This window comes from Pteropus alecto, unplaced genomic scaffold, assembly GCF_000325575.1.
Source record: "Pteropus alecto unplaced genomic scaffold, ASM32557v1 scaffold3, whole genome shotgun sequence".
In the NCBI taxonomy this organism is placed as follows: Eukaryota; Metazoa; Chordata; class Mammalia; order Chiroptera; family Pteropodidae; genus Pteropus; species Pteropus alecto.
In genome coordinates, this window is record NW_006442484.1 from 46,297,488 (window position 1) to 46,307,733 (window position 10,246).

Sequence of the window (10,246 nt, forward strand, 5' to 3'; positions counted from 1 at the left end):
CCTCTACATAAGTCTCAATTAGACCCAAAGAATATAGAATGAGTAAAAGTGTATTTATATCAACCCATATGTGCACATATATGTAGTTGACAGGTATTATATACTATGATGAGAGGCTTAGAGAAAAATTCCTTTGTAAAAAAAAAAGTACGATTTCCTTATACAGAAAGGATTTATGGTGATTTTTCTCATTCTTACTCATTTCTTTCAAGGTGAGATTTAATTTTCCATGACAATCACTTCATCAAATGATACACACTCACAAACACATAATTTTCTTTTGAAAAATTCAATAATATTGTTCACCTCCAGGGCCTTTTCTTTTCAGTGGAATGATTTGTATAATTTCACACCTTAGCTGCATTCTTTGAATTCTTATTGATAATCGTGCACGATTTGTTATGAGGACAACACACATCAATAGGAGCATTAAGTACTACAAATTATAAGCTTAAACAAAAGAAAACAATTGTCTATCTCTGGTAGCTGATCTGGCAAACAAATTTTATACACTACTTCTTTGGGCTTGAAAATTAAAACAGGTTTTAATCACTTATTCAATCATTTTGAAACAGATTTAAGTATGGCTTTTATTTAATTATTTGATTTTGAAATTATAATATTCTAATTAAATAAAAATATTTTAAAAGACCACTACATCTTGCTCTCCAATTTTCAAAGTATATAGTTGCTACAGTAGGAGGCTATTAATGACTTTTTGCTAATTCATAGACTCTCTCATCTCCCCTGACAGCCAATAACCTCTTGGTTTGTAACAAAGATTTAATGAACAAATTCAAGAGTACTGTGGTATTTTAAGATGAAAGGTTTAAAAAATACACCACAAGCCATTTACTAGTAGGCAATATATATTATCATGAGTAATTAAAACTACATTACCCTTGTCAAAATAAATGAAAAAGTGAGTCTTATGGTGTAGTACTTGTATTTTATCATGTTTGTTTCTCATCTGCCTATCGGGATGTATCATGGGGTCCCCCATTGCAGTTTCTGCATAGCCTGGTAGTAATATTAGAGAACAGTATGAAAGAGTATGACAAATTCATCCCTTGTTTATGCACCAGCGATCCACCGTGCAAAATCTTGTAATCTGAAGTGGGTCTCCCCATTGTCATTAGTGAATAAGCAAAGTTCTTTTTTCTTTATCATTGCAGAAAAATGTTCTAATTTCTACTCTTTACTTTCCTCTCTAATTTCTGGTATACATCTACTACTATGGTTCATGAAATATTTTCCTGAAATTGATGGTGATGAAATGGAGACAAAGAATATGGTAACCAGTCTTTCCTTTCTATAATCATTCTGCCTACTCATTCAACAAACAATTATTGAGTACCTACCATGTGCCAAATGCTGGGTAGGCAACAGGGAGAGAAGATCAAAATCAATGATAGTTCCTGCCCTCTAGGAATTCACATTCTATTTGGTGAGACCAATGCATAAACAAACTAATTAAAATAGAATGTGGCAATGATATTTACACGTATCTCATATACAAGGCACACACATGACACACACTTGACACATGCACATGGCAATGCTAAAGAAGTGCATGGAGCATCTAACTCAGAGGATGTCTGTCCATAAGGCTTTGTGATGTAACAGCCACTGAGTTGGGACTTAAAGCACGAGAAGAGAACAAAGAACAAAGAACATTCCAAGGGGAGAGAACCTAAAAGAAATGGCTTGTGGGTTTGGGGTGAGGTAGGCCCAGTGGCCCAATATAAAGGGAATGGGGAAGAGAGAGATAGTGTTGAAGAATGAGAAAAGATTCATGTTATGGATTGAATTGTGTTCTCCTCAAATTCATATGTTGAAGCCCCAACTCTCGATGTGACTGTATTTAGAGACAGAGCCTTTACGTAGGTAAATAAAGTTAAATGAGGTCATAAAAATGGGGTCCTTATCCAATAGGGCTGGTGTCCTTATAAGAAGAGGAAGAAATAGCAGAGTTCTCTCTCTCTTCAAGTGCACAAAAAAGAGGTCATATGAGCACACAGTGAGATGCTCGCTGCCTACCAACCAAGAGAAGAGGCTTCAGAATTGCCATCATTTTGATCTTGAACTTCCCAACAACCAGAACTGTAAGAAAATTAATTTCTGTTTTGTCATGCCAGGCTGAGAAGACCAATACACTCCATGAGGCAGGATTAAAAGGGCCTTTGTCTGCAGTGCTAAGGAGTTTAGACTAGAAGTGATAGATGGCTACTCTGCATAGCAGTATCATGACCAGATTTGGGATTTTGAAGACTGCTGTGGGGCAGCAAGGAGGGTGGGTGGGAGGAAAGATAGGCTGAAGCCATAAACATGCAGGTAACAAAAGCAGGAGGACAGATCAAAGAGCTCTGTCCCAGGAACCAGCAAGAGGCCTATATTTTAGTCCAGCTATTTCACTCCAAACTACTTGGCCTTGGAATGGTCACTTTACCTTTCTGGGTCCCTGTTTTCATTCCTATAAAATGAAGAGAATTGACGAAAGCGTGGTTACTATAATACTATAACTTTGTAGCGGACACCTCTCTTTGAAAACTCTCTTCTGTTCCCACACCATGTTTTGACCTCACAACCACGCCTCACATGTTAGAGCTGATTGGATCAAAGTGGTCCCCTGGCTCAGACTGTATCATTCTGGCTCTTTTGTTTTCAAAACTTGGGGCTCAGAGTCAGTCTAGGTATTGGTAACCAAGTCACATTAATAGCAAGAGAAAGTTTTAAAAAATCCTATGCCTGCATCCCCAGAGCAGCCCATGTTCTGTCTCTTTCTGACACCTGATTATTCAGCTTTTCCTTGGTTATCTTTGAGTTCTCACTTTCATATACGTAAAATAAATTTTTTCCCCTTAGGTTCGTTTAAGTCAGTTTCCATTGTTTATAACCAAAATGTATCCTCCAAATATAACGTTTGATGAGACAAGGACATAATACCCATTTGTGGTATAGGGCCAGCCATATCCAACCTAGGATAGCAGGGAGTTTGTTGGGATACTGTAAGATCCTCATTCCTCCTATAAGAACTCATCATTAATCAATCTGACGTATCTGAATTTTCCCCTATAATAGTCATGCCTATAGATAAGGATTTTTCCACGAGGTCACAGTCAAAAACGGTCTTGGATTATCAGATATACTACTAATTCACCTATTGGTAGCTATAGATATTTTTGAAGGGGGAAAATTTTGAGGATCTAGATCAAAAAAGCCAACAGGACAGAAATGAGATTCAGGGCTGCTGGTGATAATGATGGAGTCCAAATGACGCTGGAGGTGGGAAGGCCGCACCATCAGTGGAACCACCCACTGCATACTCCGCAATTTTATTATGGGTCAACTTTGGGCTTGTAAGTCTGCGAGAGTCTAGATTGAATCTTATTCCTGATCTCCATGTCCTTTCTAAGCTGTATGAGTAGGGGACCCTCTGGAAAGCCTAACTGAATAGGTTCTGGGTAGGGTCTTGGGAGGAGCATGAGCTTTAGGTCAGAGACCCGAGTCCCAGTGCTGGCTCTATCACTTGCTGACCCCCAAACTATTTACCTTCTTGAACTTCACTTCCATTTCTTATAGGATGGCTATGAGCAGAAATTAAGTAAAATGCCACAAAGAAAAATGTTTAGTAAATGTCGACATTGATAGAAAGGAAAAATATCTATAGGTACCAAAATGAAATATTTCCACAGGTAGAAAACCTTTATCAAGATGCTATTAAATGAGAACAAATTAAGAAGTTTGTATAACACAGAGTTGTTAGATTTGTGTTTTGCTCCAAACTGTAATTTCAAGAATTCATCTAATAATAGGCATGATTACTCAGAAAACCTTTCAGACTACTACATTATTATTTTTGTGTCTCTGCCTACAAGCACCGTACTGGTCATTTTAGCAAGGTAGCTCTGGTTGGAAATCCAGAGTGTATGTTAGAATTCATCACCTGCTGTGTACTCTGGAGCAGATGGTTGACCTCTCTGTGCTGTAGCTTCTTCATCATGTCAGAAGACAAACTCAAGCTTGCTTATGTTTTCTTCCTGGGAAATAATTAATAAAAGAATTAATAAAAATGATAATTAAGCACTTTTCTGCCAATCAGATGCTAAGTAATTCAGTTATATATACATATTAACTGTGTAGTATTTTTAATCACTCTGAGAAATAGACACCTCCTCATCTGAGCTGATTAAAATGTATGCCAACAGAAAAGAAAAACATGATTATGTTCATTTCACCCTTAACTTGGTTCCACAAGCAAGAGAGTGGACTGTTTACAAACATGTGCGAGTTCATTGGTGTAGACACTTATCTTCATTTAAAGATAGTACTGTGTGCAGCGGATAACCTTAAAATCATGGTCAGCCTCATGCTTTGGAATTAAAATTTTGTATAGTCTATGGCTATGCTACCCGATCAAGCCCGATCAAGCTATGCTACCTGAACAAGCCCGATCCCGTCTGATCTTGGAAGCTAAGCAGGGTTGGGCCTGGTTAGTACTTGGATGGGAGACCACCTATGAAGACCAGGTGCTATAGGCATAAAAATAAATAAAAAAATAAAAAGTTGTAAACTGACAAGGTCCTTGCAATCTATGAGGTCAACCAAGGGTTGCCTCGTCTAAAAAAAAAAAAATTGTATAACTTTTCAGTGTTTAAGGAAGAATTTACTGGCAAAATTGGGAGTTACTCATTTGTGAAATGTGATTGCATACCAGTGCTGCTGCTGCAAAATGCTCATCCGCCCCCAGTTTCTCTCAGTCTGATTGACAAAGTCAAGTTTATCTTGAGCCTCAAAGTCTTTGCTGACATTGTGTTGGATGGAAGCACTAGTGACAACAACCATCCAGGCTCTTCAGCATTGCTGAGTTGGCCCATGGTGCCCACCAGTCCTTGTCAAATAGTCCTGCACACCCAGCAGCCATCACAGAAGTGGGTATCAAACCTACACAGCACTTCATGTGTCCTTAGAAGAGAGAGACAGCCCTGAGTAACTCATACCACATCAGGATACAGAGGCAGTTAGGGTTCAGTACTTCTGTGTCTCTGTTGATCTAATAATGATCTTAGAGTCTAGTAGGAAAAGCTGGGCTCACTTCTTAAATGGACTTGAGTGCAAATCCTAACTCAAGTCACTAATTCCACTAATGCATTACATGATCATGAGCAAATTGCTCCATCTTTCTGAGCCTCAGTTTCCTCACCAGTAAGATAGATAGTTGAAAACAGAGTTGTATTAGATAAAATGCCTGGCCCAAATTAAGGAACTTAATAAATGCCTTCTCATTAATTATAAAACCATTAGATGTATTCATGGTTACGTACAGTTGCCAAGTGGGTTTTTTCCATGAAGCAAGTGACATTAACCATAATAAAAAATTCTCCTTTATTGACGAACAGAGATTCACTAACATAGACAATGAGAGCATATTTGGGGAATGATCCTTGCTAAGCCTACTTTGATGTTTTTGTTATAAAAGAGCAAAGCCAGATGGAAGTGATGAAATGGCTAAGCTGGGTGAGACAGAGGTATGTTTTCCAATAGATTTTACTCACAGAAATATTCTTCACCTTTCCTGAGTTACAGAAGAGTGCTTTTACTCAAAGTCTCAGATCACAGAGCCCCTATCCAGACCCTAAAAGTCCTTTAGCGAAATCTGACTTTGAGTTAAAAGGAAAAATGGCTTCTGAGCATCTGCTTTGGAGGCCTCAGATAACACTTCTGCTTATCAAGCCTTGATCAGAGAGGATGCCAGAAACACATGGAAAGGTCTCACTCCCCTGACCTTCTCCCCATAATATTTGGAAACGAGAGGACTCAGGGCACTTTAGGAAGGGCCTGGAAAAGAGTTAGTGTGCCTAAGTTCAGTTCCACACACATTTATCAAACCTTTCCCTAATGCCAGACATGCCGGGAGCTGGGGTGGAATTAGGAACATCACAGAGACCAGAAGGCACTTAGCCTCTTGAGCCAGAATTGCTTCAGAGTACCAGCATCTTGATAATCACATTCACTCATTTGATTTGCACATTATTGTCTCTTTATATGTTGCACAGCTGGTCCAACGACAATATAGGCATTATTATTATTTGTTGTTTTACATGCAAGAGCTCACAGTGTTCTAAGACTATAGAATATAATCACGGTAGTTTTAAATTCAATATTGCCTCAGATCTGAGACCTCAGTTGCCCACTTTAAAAACGGTCTAAGGTATGCAATAAATCATGCTGGGAGGATGATACATAGCAGAAATTCATAATATCTGAATCCAAGGACTGATTGGAAGAATAAATGAAATGATTCATGAAAAACACCTAATTCAGAGCCTGGCCTATTTTGGGTCCCTCGATTCATATTGGGCATCATTAAGATTTGAATCATAGCAAATTGTTGCTCCAAACAGGCCAGGGACATCATGAATACGTTTAGGAAATAATCAGTAATATTATAGAATCCCTGAGTTGGAAGGGATTTTGAAAGTTCATCCAGTCTCTTCTTATAGCTAATCTAAATCTCTCAGCCTTACTTGTAAGCCCAGTTTTCTTGCCCTGTCTAAGCATGTTCAATATGAATAAATTTTTGATTTTGCTCTTCATGAGTGCCTAAAATCAGAATTATATCTAATATTATTTATTTATTTTTAAAAATAAGCTGCATGTGCTAGCCAGGGAGAGATGTTTTTCTTCTAACTTTACAGTCAAACTTCAAACAGAAAGTGTCCTTATTGAAAGACTGGCCAGATGCAGGTATATATCTCTGGGAGTTGTCCTGGTTTCTTTTTAAATTAGGCAGTGAAAATACTTCTTGACACACACACATAAGATTTGTGGCAAAAACACCTTTCTTTCATGTAACTGATTTTCCTTTAATCCCAACCTTAATGTATATCATTCTTGATGCATAATCTTAAATGGGCTTTGAACTAGCAAACACTAACTTTGAATAATGAAGAAATAAATGACAGTTTACTTTATAGCTGGGTTCAGGATACGTGGGTTTGAGGGGCAATGGCGGTATAACTATTCACCTTTCACCTTGGCACAAGCAGGTAAAGTACTAAAAGGAAGTGATTAGAAAGAGGTGGCAATAAGTTAAAACCCAGAAGCCGAGTGTTCTCCATGCATTTGCATTCCTTGGCTTTTAAGACAGTGTTTAAAATAAAAAATCATCACCAAGACAGAAAAACTGCTATAGTTACATCACGGCACACTGAGTTGCAAACCTTTTAATGAAAGACATAATTCTTGCATGTCTACATCATACTATATTCTCATGCAAAACACTTTAATGCCTGGTATAAATTACTTTAGACTTTCTTAGTATGTATTGCATTTTTTAATCATGGGTGTTCAGTTCTATTTCCCATTTGGAGTCCAGGAGAGCAGTATTCAGATAAAGTCAGGTGAGTTCCACACTTGCAGCCTCCCCTCCTCTGGTCCTGCTCTCCCCACTGGCCCCTTCCGTTTCTCCTCACCCATTTACTACCTACATACCCCCTCCCCACCTCTAGGATAACTGCAGTTCCAGGTACATCCTCAGTGGGAGGGTATACTCTGGTGCAGGGTTAGAAAAGTCAACAAACACAGCTTTTCCGTGGACCAGAGGTTAGGCCAGGGATCCTCAGAAATCCTCCCTCCCACCCTGCACCAGGTCCATCTGCGAAAGTGAAGCTTGCCTGACAGAATGCGTTGGAATGGTTGCAAAGAACTTCATACCCATCTATATTCTGAGAAAGACACTGAAGAAATTTTTAATATTCATGTGAAATGACTGGGCCAGGGTAGGTACACAGAATGTATGTGCTGCTTGCCCAACTCTGCACTGTTGCAGTGGTCATCTCTCTAAACCAGTGAGTCCCAACCTTTTTGGCACCAGGGACCAGTGCTCCTACGAGAATCTAATGCCTGATGATCTGAGATGGAGCTGAGGCAGTGATGCTAGCGCTTGGGAACGGCTGCAAATACAGACGAACCTTCGCTGCTCACCTCCTGCTGTGCGGCCCAGTTCCTAACAGGCCACGGACCTGTACCAGTCCACTGCCCGGGGGTTGGGGACCCTTGCTCTAAAGCACCAAGTAGACCAAACCTTTCTTGGCACATGTCTCTCAACTCACACTTCTCCCTCTAAGGCAGAATTATTCATATATATCCCTATAACACTGCCCATATGCCTTTATTGTATGGTCTCAGCGTTGTATTATATTATATTGGCTTTATTTGGCTAACGACCTCTTCCTTGACAATCTGTAAGCAAGTGTGGAGTCCACATTCACTCATCTAAGAACTGCAGGGCATAGCACAACGCTGGTATGTAATATAGTAGGTGATCGGTCAAAGTTTTCTGAATAAATAAATAATATGTCTTAAGGAGAAAGATGTCATATTTATACACTGCCATTTAAATCATGTATATTTTCGTTTCACAGTCTCCAAATTGTGTAATGAAAGTAGGAAAGACTGTGATGGTGACAGAATTCTGTATTCTGTAGTCTGGAAAATGTGAAACGATGGTAAAACATTGACTATGTTTATCCATTATTAATTCCGGAGACTGGCAACATGGCTGTATTTGAGGGGTTTTGTTTTTGTTTTTGTTTTTCAGCAGTGGGGAGTGAAAACGTAATATATCCTCTGCAGGATTCCCCCTTTTTTTCCTGATGGAAAAAAATGCAGCTTTTACTTATTTATCTATAACCTTTGCAGGGCTCTATTTTTTCAGCTGGCTTTTCCTATCCAGGTTCAGGGCCTAAGCAGGGGATTGGTCCAAGGTTAGCTAGAGTGCTGGATGAGATGAGTGTTGGCATCTGTCCCTGTGACTATTGATTCTGGGGCTATGCCAGGTCCCTGGGGATTGGAAAGATTCCCTATCTGAGGCTACTTGGCTCCAAAAACCCTTCCTCCAGCCCCTGCCAACTAAAACACAGTAGGAGCAAATGTTGTGTGGCAACTGGGTATAAACACAACAGTTGGAATGCTTCAGAAAGAAGTTTGGATTTCCTGGTTAAGTGTATTCAATGTTAAAACAACAATAACAGTGTTAAAAACACATTTGGGGATTGTTAGAATGTCTTACCCACTGATTCTCATTATTACTCTTAGGGACTCATTGGATACACTGGTATCTCCAAGAAGTATTTCTTTAAGGATTATCTTGCAGATAAAGATAAGGTAAAGTGAAGGAATGGATTAAAACAGACCCCCCCGCCCCCCACCCCCCCACCCAAATAAGGCAAGTGCAATGTTTATTCAACCAATGTCTTTCCTGTGAGTGGAATAGTGAAAGGGGAATAAAGAGACATGGGTTCTGCTTTTGGCTGTGACTCCTACAGACACTGAGATGTTAGGTAAATCTTGTCTCTGGCCCTTAGTTTCTTCATCTCTAAAGTGGGCAGGTTACATATAGGAATCTCTGAAGTGCCTTCTAGCACTGAAGCTTGGTGGCACTGAAGCTTGGTGAGCGTTGGGATCCTCTGAAATTGAGCAAATATCCTCAGCCCAGCATGTTTTGTGCTTGAGTAGAGAGCAAAGGCTCTTTTAATTTATTTATTTTTATTTATTTTTACTTTTTTTTAGGCGAGGCAATCCTTGGTTGACCTCACAGATTGCAAGGACTTTGTCAGCTTACAATCCCTTATTTTTTTATGCCTACAGACCTGGTCTTCCTAGGTGGTTTCCCATCCAAGTACTAACCAGGCCCAACCCTACTTAGCTTCCGAGATCAGATGGGATCAGGCTTGTTCAGGGTAGCATGGCTGTAGACGCAAAGGCTCTTAGTTTTTAAATTATGGCTTTGGTGTTGGCATGAGGACAGAGAACCCCATGAATTTTTCACCCAGGGACTGCCTAGTCGGGCAGGATTCTTGTTATAGGCCGAATTGTGTCCCCCCCCCCACCCCCCACACACAAAAAGATATGTTGAAGTTCTCACTCCCGTTCTGAGGAATGCCACCTTATTTGGAAATCAGGTCTCTGCAGATTTAAGCAAGTTAAGATGAGGTCATGAAGATGTGCCCTAACCCAATATTCCTGGCGTCCTTATACAATGGGCAAATTTGGACAGGGACAGATATGTACAGAAGATATGTGAAGAGACAAAGGGAGAATAGTATATGAAGATGGAAGCAGAGATTATGCTTCTACAAGACAAAGAACATCTGGGGCTACCAGAAGCTGGAAGAGACAGGCGAAAATCCTTCTCTTACAGGCTTCAGAGGGCACACAGTCCTGCCAACACTTTGATCTCAGA

General features: G+C 39.7%; 1 pseudogene; it reads right to left on the bottom strand.

The window, feature by feature from the left end:
- Positions 1–9,642: 9,642 nt before the first annotated feature.
- On the bottom strand, positions 9,643–9,760 carry LOC112470514 (annotated as a pseudogene).
- Between the last annotated feature and the right edge of the window lie 486 nt (positions 9,761–10,246).